Genomic DNA, 15,921 nt, shown 5'->3' on the forward strand with positions numbered 1-15,921 from the left:
TCCAGGGTACCTGCACCGTTTTATGTTGGTGGCAACAGTGTGCAGGGGCTCCGACTTCTCCACATTCCCCACCGACGCCCGTTGGGGGTTTTTTGATGGTGGCCACCACCGTGGGTGGGAGGGCAGAGCACGGTTGTTGCCACAGAGACCCGCAAAGCCGAGCACGTTTCCTATCTGGCTCTTTGCAGAAGTTTGCCAATCCCGGGGCGCCTGGGTGGCTCAGTCGGTTGAGCATCCGACTTTGGCTCAGGTCACGATCTCAGAGTCTGTGAGTTCGAGCCCCGCGTCGGGCTCTGTGCTGGCAGCCCAGAGCCTGGAGCCTGCTTTCAGATTCTATGTCTCCCTCTCTCTCTGCCCCTTCCCTGCTGATGTTCTCTCTCTGTCTCAAAAATAAAGAAAAAAAGAAAAAGAAAATTCAAAAAAAATGTTAAAAAAAAAAAAGAAGTTTGCCAATCCCTGGACTGGGGGTCCAGGGGGTCCCCGTCTTTGGAGACCTTGTATGTACATATGTATTTCTATTTAAGTCCCAATCAGTTAACATATAGCGTAATAATGATTTCAGGATTTAGTGATTCATCACTTACATGTAACACCCAGTGCCTGTCCCAGCAAGTGCCTTCCTTAATGCCCATCGCCCATTTAACCCATCCCCCTACCCAACAGCCTGCCAGCACCCCTCAGGTTGTTCTGTTTTAAGAGTGTCTTATGGGGGGGGGCCCTGGGTGGCTCATTCGGTTGAGCGTCTGGCTTCGGCTCAGGTCATGATGCCACAGCCTGTGAGTTCGAGCCCCGCGTCGGGTTCTGTGCTGACAGCTCGGAGACTGGAGCCTGCTTTGGATTCTCCCTCTCTCTCTCTGCCCCTCTCCCACTCATGCCTTGTCTCTCTCTCTCTCTCTGTCTCTGTCAAAAATAAATAATAAACACTAATTTTTTTTTTAATTTAAAGAGTCTCTTATGGTTTGTGGAGACCTTGTTTCCTATCGGGGTGGGGGCCAGGCGGGGTTGAGTGGCCACAGACACTGTGAAGTCAGATAGAGATAAACACTCCAAAGAAATACAATAGGGTTGTGAGAGAGGGAGAGAGTTGTAGGGGACTGGGGAGAGTGGTGGCTGATTTGGGAAGGTGGTCAGGGAGAGCCTGTGGCAGGGACACATTAGAATGTTCTGTTCCCCACCCCCGGCCAGGAAGGGAGAGGTCTCTGTTTGTTGCAATAAACAGCCCTCATCTGGTCTCTTGCAGCCTGTTTCTCCCGGGCAGCGGGGGTTCCTGGGAGTCCACAGGGGCCTTCAGGGACTCCCGTGTGTCTCCACTGGTGGAGGCCCGGCCCTCAGTGGCTGCTGCTCAGGAGGGTGGTGGCGTGTGTGGCTTCCGACTGTGGCCGTGACCGAGTGACGTGTCTGAGGGTTCGGGACGGCGTCTCTGGGCAGTTTGCCCTGGGGATTTGGAAGGTGACAGATGTGGGGGGCCGGGACAGGGGAGGAAGACAAGAGGGAGGCCGTCCCCGGCCGGTGACAGAGACTGAGGTGACCTACAGCCACACTGAGCTGGCAGATGCGGGGCCAGGCTGGGCGCCTATACGTGGTTCCTTGATCCTTTCCAAGAGCTTGTCTTGTCGAGGGGCTTGTCTGATCCTGTCTGTTTCCTGTGCCTCTCCTTCCTCCGCCCTCCCCTCCCTGGCACTTGTCGGCGGGCTGGGAGCAGGTGGCCGGCGGGGGGGGGTGGTGAGCCCCGTGGGACAGCGGGCCCATCCTTGCTGGGGGTGCTGCCTCCTCTCTACAGGCTGACCTCACCTCCTGGGTTGTCTTGGGAGAACCCTGGCAGCCTCTTCCTCTGTCCCTTAGAGCTGGGCTTTACCTCTGGGACCTTTCCAGAAAACCACTAGGAGTTCAGGAAGGAGTCCATACCCCTCCCTCTGTTTCGCGGGGCTCCTCTGCCTTTGCTTCCCCCTACCCCCCCAGCTGGGGCATTTGAGGCTCTCACCTTAGCCAGACAGCTTCTCAGTCACCCAAAACGGCAGTGCCGCGGAGGAAAGGTTCCTCAAAACGTTGATTCATTCATTTATTCCACCCACATTTGCTGAGCTCTCCGTTGTCACGTCCCTGCTGTACTGTTGTGTTTTTAATGTTTATTTATTTTTGAGCGCGCAAGCGGGGGAGGGGCAGAGGGAGGGGGACAGAGGATCTGAAGAAGGCTCTGCGGTGACAGCAGCGAGTGGGATGTGGGGCTCGAACTAACAAACCTTGAGATCATGACCTGAGCCGGAATCAAGAGTCGGACACTTAACCTACTGAACCGCCCAGGTGGCCCTAAAATAGAATCTTAAAAAAAAAAAAAAAAAAAAAGAATGAATAGATAAATAAATGTGGTCCCTCCATACTATGGACTGTTATTTGGCCATAAAAAGGAACGAAGTTCTGACACATGCTCCCACGTGGATGAACCTTTATGTTCAAACACATTATGTTCAAAGCCAACCACAAGAGGCCACTATTGTGACGTCATTTACATGAAATATTCAATACAGGCAAATAGAGACAGAAAGTGGATTAGTGGTTGCCAGGGGCCCAGGAGGGGGAAATGGGGAGTGACTGCCTTTTTTTTTTCTTTTTTTAAGTTTTTTGTTTATTTTGAGAGAGAGAGCACGCGCGCCAGTGGGGGAGGGCAGAGAGAGAGGGAGGGAGAGGGAGAATCCCAAGTAGGCCCCGAGCTGTCAGCGCAGAACTGGACACGGGGCTCGAACTCAAGAACCCTGAGATCAGGACCCGAGCAGAAACCAAGAGTCAGCGCTCAATGGGCTGACTCACCCAGGCACCCCGGGGAGTGACTGCTTAACGGGTCCAGATTATTCCTTGGCGAGGCAGGGGGCTCAGAGGCGGGGCGGTGGGCATATTCTAGAACTAGATAGTGGCAATGGTTGCACAACATTGTGAGAGTCCCACGTGCCGCTGAGTCATACGCTTTACAGTGGCTAAGGGTTAATTTTATGGTCTCTGAATTTTATCACAATTAAAAAAAACAGAAGGAAGTCAGCAAGCTGGAAGTGTTTCACGCTTCTGCTCTGGCTTCAAATGAAAGGATTTACAGGGGTGTGTGGTGGGAGGCAGTGCTGCGCAGGAGTGAGGGGAAGGAGCCTGCCCCGTGCTAGGCCCTGCTCCTGCAGGAGCCTGAGGCTTCCCTCCTCCCAGACCTGTCTGCACAAGTGGAGGTGGCCTGGCCTTCGGCCTGTGTGTGTGTGGGGGGGGTGCATCGCGGGTGCCGGCCCCCTTGGAGCTCCTCAGAAACCGAGGTAGGTGGATGGTGGGGAGAGCGGAGCCACAGCATAGAGCAGGTGGCTAACAGGGGTCACCCAGGCAGGAGGGGAGATGGGGCAGGGCGGGGGGGGGGACTGGAATGATGACAGGGGTGTCTGGAGAAAGAGGCCTGTTGTTGTCCACAGAATGGGTCCTCCTATTCACTTGCTTATTAAAATCTTCCCCTGCGGATGGGGTGCCCGGGTGGCTCAGTCGGTGAAGCATTCGACTTCAGCTCAGGTCCTGATCTCACGGCTTGTGAGTTCGAGTCCCGCGTCGGGCTCTGTGCTGACGGCTCAGAGCCTGGAGCCTGCTTCGGGTTCTGTGTCTCTCTCTGCCCCTCCCCTGCTTGCTCTCTCTGTCTCTCAAAAATAAACATTTAAAAAATGTAAAAAAAAAAATAAATAATTAATTAACTTTTAAAAAGTAGTGTTGGGGCACCTGGCTGGTTCAGCCCGTGGAGCATCCGACTTTGGCTCAGGTCATGCTGTTGCACTTAGTGAGTTCAAGCCCTGCGTCGGGCTCTGTACTCATGGCTCAGAGCCTGGAGCCTGCCTCAGATTCTGTGTCTCCCTCTCTTTCTGCCCCTCCTCCGCTCATGCTCTGTCTCTGTCTCTCAAAAATAAATGTAAAAAAAAAAAAATTTTTAAAAACAAAAAAAACCCCATGAAATCACAACCTGAGCTGAAGCCAGATGCTTAGCGTGCCACCCATGGGCCCCCCCCCCTAATATCATTACTTTGGGGGTTAGGATTTCCAGGTGTGAGTCTGGGGGCGGGGACATACTTAATTAGACCATCAGGGGGCGCAAGTACCTTCACTCTCCTTGTTCACTCAGAGAGGTCGGTCCACACACCTTCCCAGGCGACCCGTCACCAGCTTTCCAATCATTTTCCTTTCAAGTCATTGACCTTCCGGCTGCAGCCCACGAACCAGCATATGCTTGCACGTCGGCTATTTCTCCCTCCAACGGAAATGAACAGCCAGGTGCGCTGTTTGAAGCTCTGTCCGCCGGGAGGCTGGGAGGATTGCCCTTCACAACTGTCCTTCCAGGGTGTCCTGGGAAGGGACAGAGGTACTGCCGCTCCCTGCTTCCAGCGGCTGCCCGCGCCTCGTGCAGAACCATCTGTAGCCGGAGCCTGAATGTTCTCTGATCCTAAGGAATCCCCATGAAGTTAGGGGTGCAGGATGGGAGACAGAAGGACTCTGTACCACGGGACCTTTTGCTTCTAGCAATGTGGGTCTATGTTATCTTTTTAAAAAATTTTAATCTTCATTTATTTTTGAGAGAGAGAGAGAGAGAGAGAGAGCGCCAGAGTGCGAGTGGGGGAGGAACAGAGAGAGAGGGAGACACAGCATCTGAAGCAGGCTCCAGGCTCCGAGCTGTCAGCACAGAGCCCGTTGCGGGGCTCGAACTCACAAACCGCGAGATCATGACCGGAGCCGAAGTCGGATGCTTCGCCGACTGAGCCACCCCAGGCGCCCCCCTATTAGCTTCATGATGCTATCTTTTTAAAACCCCGGATCATCCTTCCAGACTCCCTGCTATGGTATTAGAAGGAACAGATGTGGGGCAAGAGGTGGTGTTGGAACCATCCGCAGCCCTCATTTGCTAAATGCAGCCTGCTGCCTGTTTCTGCACAGCCTGCGAGTCGAGAATGGCCTTTTCGTTTTTAAATGGTTGGGGGAAAAAAAAAAAAAAAAACCCAACCCACCACGATGTGAAAATGATATGCAGTTCAGATTTCAGTATCCAAGGGGGTTGGAGTGGATAGGACAGATGTTGTTTAAGGGTACAACCTGGCAACGAGTAGAAAATAAGTCCTGAAGAGCTAACGCAGGGTAGAGTGGATATATACAACAATATCATAACCATCAGATTTGCTAAGAGACCAGAACCCTTGATCGTTGCAACTCCGACCAGGAGATGATGATTCCACGACGCGATACGGGTGCTAGTTATCGCTCCGATGGCAATCGTATTCCAACAGCTAAATGCATCAAGTTCACATCTCGGACTCCTCGCATTCACACGGTGTTCCCTGGCAAATGTATTTCCGTGGACTAACTCCGTGTCCGCAGATAAAGTTTTATCGACACACAGCTGCGCCCGTTCATTTCCCTGTCGGCTGTGGCGGCCTTTATTCGAAGTGGCGGAGTTGAATCATTGCAACAGAGACTGCCTGCCTGGCCCCTCGAAGCCGAAAAGAAAAAATACTTCCTGTCTGGCCTTCCCCACCCCCCTCCCCCCCAAGAAGTTTGCAGACCCCTGCTCTACAGGGCCTGAGAACCTAGCGTCAACCCGCCTCTGACTCAGGGCTTCCGGGGATGTTTCCTCAGTGCACAGGTGGGTGGCGTTTGCGTGGAGTGGCTCGGGGACACACAGGGACCGATAATCATGCCGGGAAGGGGAGGCTAGGACGGTCCTCAGGGGGTGGGGGGACATCTGGGCCTTCAAAGTGGAGTGGGATTGAACCACAGGACGGGGCAGGAGGGGGGCGGGCACAGCTGGGACACGCGGTGAGGGTTCCAGCCCCAACAGAACCACCCCAAGAGCCACGGCCCATCTAACCAGCCACCACGTCCCCTCTACTGTCCCAGTGTTTTCCCTTTTCCTCAGCCTTTCCCTGCCCTCACCTGCTGTCACCTCCCTCGCTGGGTGCTATTGGCTGTCACTGCCTTGGATCTAGAGACACGTCCGTCCGTGGCCAGTGGGTTTGCCTGCCCTCCCCCCTCCCTCCCTCCCTCCCTCCCTTCCCTTCCGTTTCTTTCCTTTCCTTCCTTCTTTCCTTTCTTTTTCTTTCTTTTGGCAAAACGCATGTACCATTAAATCAACCTGTGTGTCTGTATGTTTGTATGTGAGCTCAACGCCCAACATGAGGCTTGAACTCGCGACCCTGAGATCAAGAGTCTCACGCTGCCACAGCCTGAGTTAGCCAGGCGCCCCTAAATTAGCCATTTTAAAGTGGATGATTGCCTGGCATTCAGTACGTTCACCATCACGTTTTGTGCCTGGCTTCTTTCAGTTAGCGTGGTTTTGAGATTCATCCACGTTGTATGATGTAGCAAAACTTTGTGCCTAAAAAAGCTAAACTAAAATAAAACTAAACCTTTTTGCCTGTTTTTTTTTTTAAAAAAAAAAGACAAATTGGATAATAAATTCAGAGGGAAAAAAAACTTTGTTCTTTTTTTAAAAGTTTATTTATTTTTAATGTTTATTTATTTTTGAGAGACAGAGAGACAGAGCGCGAGCAGGGGAGGGGCAGAGCGAGAGGGAGACACGGAATCCGAAGCAGGCTCCAGGCTCCGAGCTGTCAGCCCAGGGCCCGACGCGGGGCTCGAACCCACGAACTGTGAGATCATGACCTGAGCCGAAGTCGGACGCTTCACCGACTCAGCCACCCAGGCGCCCCTACTTTTTAAAATTGTCATAAAAGACACGTAAGATTTACCATTTGAACCATCCTTAAGTGAAAGTTCAGTGGCTTTGCGTCTATTCACCTTGTCCCGCAGCCCTCCCCACCATCCATCCCCAGCACCTTTTCATCTTCCCCAACTGAAACTCTGTCCCCGTTAAACGCGAGTCCCCCACTCCCTCCCCACCCTCTGGTAATCACCCGATCCGCTCTCTGTCCATAAGTCAGTGGAAGTCCGAGCATGCCAGTCCTCCTGAGCCTTCAGTGGCTCCCTACTGCCCTCAGGATAAAGACCCAATAGCCCGAGGAGGATGCACGTTGCATCCTGGTCCTCGCAGTGTGCTCCTTCTCCGTCTCAGGGACACTTCCCCTTCCCTTTCTGAGGAAGGCCGGCTTCCTCCCAGCAATCGTTATTTCCATGCTTTCTCTTCGGGTTTGTTGGTGTAGGTCTCTTGATGTGCTTTGTGCCTCCTCCATCTGACCCTGAGCCCATGAGATATGGACAGTGCCCGTCTTACTACTGTGCATGCCCTCACTGCTCCTGGACCTGTGCCCGACACACAGCTGGTGTTCAACATCAGCCGTCGGTGGGGGGGGGGGGGGGAGCAGGGGCGGACTGAGGGGGGAGGTGGCGGGTGCTGTTGTATCCCTGGCCACTCCAGGCGTGGGGGCCAGTCCGGGGCGGAGCCCTGTGGGACCGGCAGCCAGGAGCAGGATGTCCTTGTGTCCTCAGTGAGGTAAGTTCCTGGGGCAGGTTTGACTCGCCTTGGCTCAGGGCATCCGCACCATTTGCAACTTCTTTCTTTCTTTTTATAACGAGATTTACATTTTTTTTTTTTTTTTTTTTTGAGACAGCAAGAGAGAGAGAGCACGAACCTGGGAGGGGCAGAGAGAGAGAGAGAGAGAGAGAGGATCCAAAGCAGGCTTTGCCCTGACAGCAGCAAGCGCCAAGTGGGGCTTGAACTCACGGAACTGTGAGATCATGACCGGAGCCGAAGCGGGACGCTCAACCGCCTGAGCCACCCAGGCGCCCCACAGTTTGCCATTTCCAGGGCCCGGTGTGGGCCAAGGAGAGGGGCCTGGATAAAGTCAGACTTGGCTTTCCCCCAGCTGGCTGGCCTCCTTCTGCCTGACGCTAAATGCCAGCTTGTCGCCGCCGTGTCACACGCTGCGCCCCTTCGGGGCGTGCGTTTGCAGTGCTCAGGGCCCTATGGGGGCGGTATCTCTCCGCCAGCCAGTGGCCATTCCCCACCCCTGCGCCCACCCCCACCCCCCCCCCCCCTGGTTCTTTTTATATCTCACATTTACAGAAAGCCTAAACATCTGAGCCCTTGAGGGAAGGGGCGGGGAGGCGGGGAGGCGGGGGTGGGGGCGGCGGGGGAGGGGCGGGGCGGGGAGGATGTCTGAACCTAGCGCGGAGGGAGGCTGGCTGGGTCAGGGGCGGCCACTGGCTTCCTTCCATCAGTCCCGGAGCATCAGATGGTGCTGTGCTATATTTAAAGGCTGCTTTCTCCGCCTCCACTGCGGGGTCCTCACCAGGATGGATGAGTCAGAGGAAGGCCTGGCGTGGCCCCCCCAGGCCCGGCGGGTCTGCCCCGAGAAAGCTGGGAACACCGCCCCAAGAAGCAACCCTGTAACAGCCCCCGGCTGGGTCCCTGGTGACCCGAGGTCTCCCTTGCCCCGGCTGCCTTCTTTCTCCCAGCCCTGCCGGGGCTCTGCACCAGGGGACAAGCCCGGTGCATGACCCGCCGACTCAGGGGAACCCACAGGCCAGCAATGGCTCCCGGGTCTTAGGCACTGGCCTCTGCGGCCGGCGTCTCCTGCCGGATGCCCAAGCCCCCTGCGCCCCCGACCCCGGAGGCACGCGGCCTCCTTCTCTGGCTCTACAGCATCATCGACCCGCACGCACACACATCCTTCCTATTTCGCTCCTATTTTATTGATTGGAAGGCGGAGGTCCCCGGTGGGGACGTATCTCAGTCAGCGCCGGCCGCTCTAACAACCGTCCGAGGGACGTAAGGGCGACAGACGTTTGTTTCTCACGGTTCTGGGGGCTGGGAGTCCAAGATCAAGGCACCAGCAGGTGGAGCAGACGGTGAGAGCCCTCGCCCCGATTCACAGACGGCAACTGCTCATCGTACCCCCCACCTGGCGGAAGGGCCGAGGGAGGGCTCCGGGGTCTCCTTCGCAACAGCACGGTTCCCGTTCAGGAGGGGTCTCCTTTGTGGCCTAAACACCTCCCAGAGGCCCTCTCATCATACGGTCACCTTGGGGGTTAGGGCATCAACATATGAATGCGGGTTACAGCAACATAGGACATTCAGAGCAGGACGCGTGCCTGTGTGGGTGAGGCGGAGCAGTGGAACAGGTAGCCAGAGGTGACAGAACAGGAATTGGAGGACAGCCTGTCCCACCCTAGCTGTGCCGGCATCACCTGCCTACCCCAGGCGGAGCCCACAGGCGGGGGGCATCCGGCATCCTGCCCCGGACCCCCCGGGGAACTGGTGGCACAACAGGGCTCAAGAATGACCCCAGGAGGGGCGCCTGGTGGCTCAGTCGGTGAAGCATCCGACATCGGCTCAGGTCATGACCTCGAGGTTCGTGGGTTCGAGCCCCGCGTCGGGCTCTGTGCAGACAGCTCGGAGCCTGGAGCCTGCTTCGGATTCTGCGTCTCCCCCTCTCTCTCTGCCTCTTCCCCGCTCGTGCTCTGTCTCTGTCTCTCAAAAATAAATAAAAAATGTTATAAAAATAACAAAGAAAGCAGATTAGGGGTTGCGAGAGGCTGAGAGAGGGAGAAATGGGCAGCGGCTGCTCATGGGGACAGGGTGTATTCTGAAATCACACAGAGGTGATAGCTGCATAAGACTGTGGATGTACTAGGTGCCATGGAATTGAACACTTTATTTTTTTTTTAACGTTTATTTAGTTTTGAGACAGAGAGAGACAGAGCATGAATGGGGGAGGGTCAGAGAGAGGGAGACACAGAATCGGAAACAGGCTCCAGGCTCCGAGCCGTCAGCACAGAACCCATCGCAGGGCTCGAACTCACAGACCGTGAGATCATGACCTGAGCCAAAGTCAGCCACCCAACCGACTGAGCCACCCAGGCGCCCCTGAACACTTTATTTTTAGCTATTTATTTTTTGCATTTAAATGTTTATTTATTTTTGAGGGGCGGCAGGGCAGAGAGAGAGGGGGACAGAGGATCCGAAGCGGCCTCTGCAGTGACAGCAGCGAGCCTGATGTGGGGCTCGAACTCACGGACCATGAGATCAGGACCTGAGCCAAAGTCGACGCACAACCGACTGAGCCACCCAGGCGCCCCAGAATTGAACCCTTTAAATGGTTAATTTTCAGTTATGTGAGTTTCACCTCAACTTGAAAAACCTGAAAAAGAAAATCACCTGTTCTTTTTTACTTTTTTCAATGTGGCAACTAGAAAATTGCAATGTGACTGTTTTCAGACTGCTGCTGGGTGACCCGGCCTAGACCACTGTGCCTTCAGGGGAATCCGGTCACATCTGCGTCCTCTGCTCAGCAGGTGAAAAACCCCAGGACCCTGCTGACCCAGAGCAGGGCAGGGAGGAGCTGTAGTCACGGGGGGGGGGGGGGGGGGGGGGGGGGGGGGGGGGGGGGGGGGGGGGGGGTGGGGGGGGGGGGGGGGGGGGGGGGGGGGGGGGGGGGGGGGGGGGGGGGGGGGGGGGGGGGGGGGGGGGGGGGGGGGGTGCTGAGGTAGGGAGAAGAAACTGTCCATCCACGGGGGGACTTTTGATTGTCTTGTGTTCCCGAGGTGGCAGGACCGCGCTGTCCCTGACGGTGGGGAGGTGTGGCAGAGACTGGTGCGATACCTTGACCCACCTTGGGCTTTTGGCCACCTGCACTTCAAAGACCTGGGGACTGTTGTTCCCGGTGGGTGGCTTAGTGGTTTGCACCCCCAGTGGTCCTGGCCGCAGGGAGGCAGCACTTGGGAGAGGTTTAGGATGAGAGGGGACAAGCGTACTGGGAAAGGGGGCACGACAAGTGCCAGCCAGGAAGGGTGTGTCCTCACCCTCTGGGAGGCCACAGGGCTGACTGGAGGGAAACCAGCTGGGTGCACTTTTAAGATTCCCCTCCCCCCGCCCCCCATGTGACTTCGGGCGAGATCTTGGACAAGGGATTGAACCTTTCTGACCCTTAGTTTTTCTGACCTGCAAATACCTTCCTCATCTCCTCCTCTTAGCCAGCCCCTCCCCGCACCGTGCTCCCGGAGCTCCTCTGCAGCCCTCCCGCCTCCCCAGGGCTCTTCCTGAGAAGGAGGAGGCTCACAGGGCCTCCAGCGCCAGCAGCCTCTCCGGCCCCCAAACGCTATAGGTCTTTCGTGAGCCATCTACTCTGTTCCAAGCAATCGGTAGAAAGTCTTTTCCATAGAGCGGCCGGGCATTTACATCCGTATTGTCCCTGCTGGTCCAGCTTCTGTCTCCGGAGCCCAGAGTAGGGGTACTGTTGTGCCCCTCACTCCCACCCCAGTGTCTCTACTCCTGCCTGCACCCCCAGCTTAGCGCCTCTCCCCGCAGATTCCCTGAGGGGTCTACCCCGCCACGCCCTGGCCGTTCGCCGACCAGCCTCTAGGTGGCGCTGCCTATCTGGTGTACTTGCCCCCGTCCCGCCCGCGCAACCTCAGCTCGACCGAAGGCTCCCCTGGGCCCTCTTGGGGGCCAGGAGCTGGGGCTGGAGGTTGGAGATGCGGACCTTAACAAGGCCCAGACTTTGGTTTTTTTTTGGGGGTGGGGTGGGGCTCTGAGTCTCATTTGGTTGTCCAGTTGATCGATTATTATAATATAGTCTTTGATCCCACGGGGAAATGTGGGGCTCCGGAAGCTTTTTTTTTTTTTTTTGAGAAGAAGTCATCTGGATGCCTTTAAAAACTGTTTCCACATGGCAGAAGCAGTCATGAATTTTGGAGAATTCAGTAAAATACCAAAGTCTACACAGCCCTCTGTGGGGCGCCTTCCCAGCCCCCGCTGGAAGGAACCACTGTCCTCAGCGGGCTGCGTATCCCCCCAGATCATTTTTTTTTTTTTTTTACAAGAGAAATGCAGTCTCGGAGAATAAGCTGGGCAGGGCGAGGTCTTCTTTACGTTTAAGGGCTGGAGCAGGGCAGCGGGGGGGGGGGGGGGGGGGGGGAGGGCTGGGTCTGCGCAGACCGCGTGGGAAGCTGGGGGGCGGGGGTAGAGCTCTGGAAAGCTCGCAGGGCCCGTTGTGGTGGGCACGTTGGGTGGAGCGCGGAGGGGCTCGGGCTGCTATTCCGGGCAGGGACGGGAGGCCAGATGGAGCGTGGGTGTCACGTTCAGCAGATGGGGCTGTCATGGCAGATCCAGGGCAGGGGTGGGACGAGAGCGGCTCCGTGCCCAGCCCCTCTGAAGACTACTCCGGCCAGCAGCCCTTGTCTGCTCACGCCCCGTTCGGGCCATCTTCGCCCGTTTGGGCTGCCACGACAGAAGACCACGGACCGGGGGCTTGTAAGCCACGGAGAGTTATTGTTCACGGTTCTGGAGGCACCAGCAGATGCGGCGTCTGGTGGGGCCTGCCTGCCTCTTAGCTCAGAGACGCCATCTCCTCGCTTTTCCCCCCATGCTGGAAGGGGCGAGAGCTCTCCCAGGGCTCTTTCATAAGGGCATTAATCCAGGTGGCCTGGGGGGGGGGGGCGGTGCTCAGTCGACTCTTGGCTTTGGCTCAGGTCACGATCTCGGGGTACATGGGATCGAGCTCCAAGTCGGGCTCTGCGCTGACAGCTGGGAGCCTGCTTGGGATTCTCTCTCTCTCTCTGCCCCTCCCACACTTGTGCACGTGAGGGCACGCACGCGCGCGCGCTCTCTCAAAATAAATAAACATTGAAAATAAAACAAAATCTTTAGGCGTGTCTGGGTGACTCAGTCAGTTGAGCGATCGACCTCGGCTCAGGCCATCATCTCGTGGTTCGTGAGTTCGAGTCCCGCGTGGGGCTCTGTGCTGACAGCTCAGAACCCGGAGCCTGCTTCGGATTCTGTGTGTGTGTGTCTCTCTCTCTCAAAAACAAATAAATCTTAAAAAATTAAATAAAATCTTTTTAAAAGTCTTCTTATGAATGATAAAAGACACTCCTGTGACTTGGGAAATCCCAAGGGTTTTAAGAGCTCTGTACCAGGAACTGGGGACAGAGACCAAATATATTTCTCATCAAACCACAGGGACCTTGTTTGGAAACCAGGGCTTTGCAGATGTAATTCAGGTAAGGGCAGGGATGAGATCCTACTGGACTGGGGAGGGGGGTGGGCTCAATCCAGGCGAAGTGTCCTCATAAGAGAAAGAGACACAGGGACAAGGCCAGGTGAAGACAGAGACAGAGGCGCAGTGATGTAGCCACAAGTCAAGGAACGCCTAAGGGTTGCCACCAACCACCGAAAGCTGGACGGGAGACGTGGATGGACAGCTTCTCCTTCGGGACCTTCGGTGAGAGCCGCCCCGCCGATACCTTGATTTCCGGACTTCTTGCCTCCCGAGTTGTGAGACAAGAAATTTCTGTTGTTTTAAGCCACTCAGTCTGCGGCGGTTTGTTACAGCTCTCCTAGGAGAGTAATATCGCTACTATTTAATGTTTTTAAAGTCATCTGTTCTCCTTTTTCTACTTATGTGTGTTTTTTCATTTTTTTTTTAAAGAATTTTCTTTTTTTTTTTTTAATTTTTTTAACGTTTATTTATTTTTGGGACAGAGAGAGACAGAGCATGAACGGGGGAGGGGCAGAGAGAGAGGGAGACACAGAATCGGAAACAGGCTCCAGGCTCTGAGCCGTCAGCCCAGAGCCCGACGCGGGGCTCGAACTCACCGACCGCGAGATCGTGACCTGAGCCGAAGTCGGACGCTCAACCGACTGCGCCACCCAGGCGCCCCTAGAATTTTCTTTTTTTGAAACAGCGCATTTATTTCGCGCGCATAAGAGAGAGCGCACGAGCCGGAGGAGGGCAGAGAGAGAGAGAGAGAGAGAATCCCAAGCAAGCTCCCCGTGGTCAGCGAGGAGCCCGACACAGGGCTCGAACTCACGAACTGTGAGATCGTGACCTGAGGTGAAATCAAGAGTCCGATGCTTGACCGACTGAGCCGCCCAGGCGCCCCTCTCCTTGTGTGTTTCACCACTCTAAGCACCAGTCGTTGCTCTGTAGGTGAGGCTTTGCCAAATGCATGGTGACATAAGACACGGGCTGAGCGTCGTGTCCTCGTCCTCCTCCTTCCGGTTGCTTCCCTAAAACCAGGCCTTTACCTCCATGCTGCGCAGCGATCCTGAGGAGCCAGTAGTCCCCATCGTGGGGTGCTCTGGTCGGCAGCCACCCACAGATCTGACTTTCCCACGAGTCTTCGAGCCAAGTGCTGTCACCCATCCACACCCCGCCAGTCCTTTGATGGCAGCTGCTGGGGGTCAGATAGGTGCCACCCCCAAATACGCCACTTGAGGATGATTTTGAGCTGAAGGCAAGTGAGATGCAAAAGAGCGCTCTGTCCTCCTGTTTTCTACCTAAAAGCAGGGCATCGATTTCCTTTTAAGAAGGTGACAGAAAGTTCCCGTTTTGAAGGTGTCCCCTTTTCTCCTGTGTCGGGAAGAGAAGAGTGACTCATCACTGAAGACGGCGAGGCACCAGGATGAGTCTGTATAAACAAACCTTAGGAAACCTTACAAAAATAATCCTTATCTTCCATTAGTTTCCACCGTATATTTCCTAGTCATTTCCCCATAATTTACTCATCCCTGCAAGCCCAAGCTCCCTTTTCTTTGTTAAAATGGTATATAAACCCCTGAGTCGAATCACTCTTTTGAATCTCACCGCTTTTCTGCGCGCGTAAATATTAATAAAAGTTGTGTGCCTTTTTTCCCGTTAATCCGTCATTTCTCAGCTTAATTCACAGGCCTCAGTCACTGACTCTAAGAGGGTAGAGGAAATGTTTTGCCTCCCTGACACAGTAGTAGGCCCCCATTTCACAGACAGAACATTGAGGCTCAGAGAGAGAACAGGGGGAAGCTTTAGACTGTAGCGAAGCAGTTCCTTTCAGCCCTGAGGATGTCTGGATCTCTCAGATCATTGTCCCCAGGTAGGAGGCTGCCCAGGGCATTTGCAGGGTATACTTGGCTTTCAGAGTCCCCATTTCCCTGCCCCTTCTGCAGCCTTCCAGATGACGTGGCTGAGGCCAGAGACTGAGGGGATGTGAGACCAGGGCTTAAGCCAAGCCACCCTCTGCCTCTTCCCCTCCTGATTCCCTCCCTCTGAGTCTCCTGGGCAACTTACATTTGCCCCAGCCTGAAGGTGTGGGCGATGGAGGCCTGGGGTCCAGCCTCCCTGCACGCAGCCTCAGGTTTGGGCCCAGGGGCTGTGGGGGGCTCTGGCAGGGGGACTTGTTCCCTTGTGGACAGATGGCTGCAGTTTCCCTGGTTCCAGAGGGAATTGCACGGGACAAATGTGCCGAACAGCTTCAGCACCACGGGAGGTGGGCCTTTGCCAGAGGCCAGCCCTGCCTCGGGCAGACAGCTGGCCTCGACGTCTGTGGGGGGTTGTGACTGGCTTCCTACCTGGTTAGAAAGTGAAAACGCTCTTTCGCTTTTTGTTGGACCGGTCCCTTCCTAGATGTCATTATTGTGGAGGGAGCTCGGCCTGCCTTGCCATTTGGAGGCCTTCTCAGGCTGCCTGCTCAGCCTTCTTTGCCCAAGGTAAGCTCGAGGGTCGAGGTCTGGAGGAAGGCCTGTCGAACTTTCTGCTTTGGTGCTATGGAATTAATGGCTCAGGTGGGACGGGTGACACTCTGAGAACAGCAGGTCTCAAAGGGGTCCGGGCCCCTGGGGTGGGGGATATCTGTAACTATTACCCACATAAAGAGACATGCTTTGGAGTCCTTGATAATTTTCTTAAGAATGTAAAGGGGCGTTGACACCAAAAAGTTTGGGAACCACTTACGTAGGACAAGGGCCCAATCTGGCCCACTGTCTGTATTTATAAATAAAGTGGGTTTTTTTTAATGTTTTATTTATTTTTGAGAGAGAGAGAGCATGAGCTCAAGTGGGGGAGGGGCAAGGAGACACGGGACCCGGAAGCAGACGCCAGGCTCTGAGCTGTCAGCCCAGATCCCCACGCGGGGCTCGAACCCAGGAGCTGGGAGATGTTGGCCTGAGCTGCAGTCGGATGCTTAACTGACTGAGCCATCCAGGCGCTCCTG

This window comes from Prionailurus bengalensis, chromosome A2 (assembly GCF_016509475.1).
Source record: "Prionailurus bengalensis isolate Pbe53 chromosome A2, Fcat_Pben_1.1_paternal_pri, whole genome shotgun sequence".
Lineage (NCBI taxonomy): Eukaryota > Metazoa > Chordata > Mammalia > Carnivora > Felidae > Prionailurus > Prionailurus bengalensis.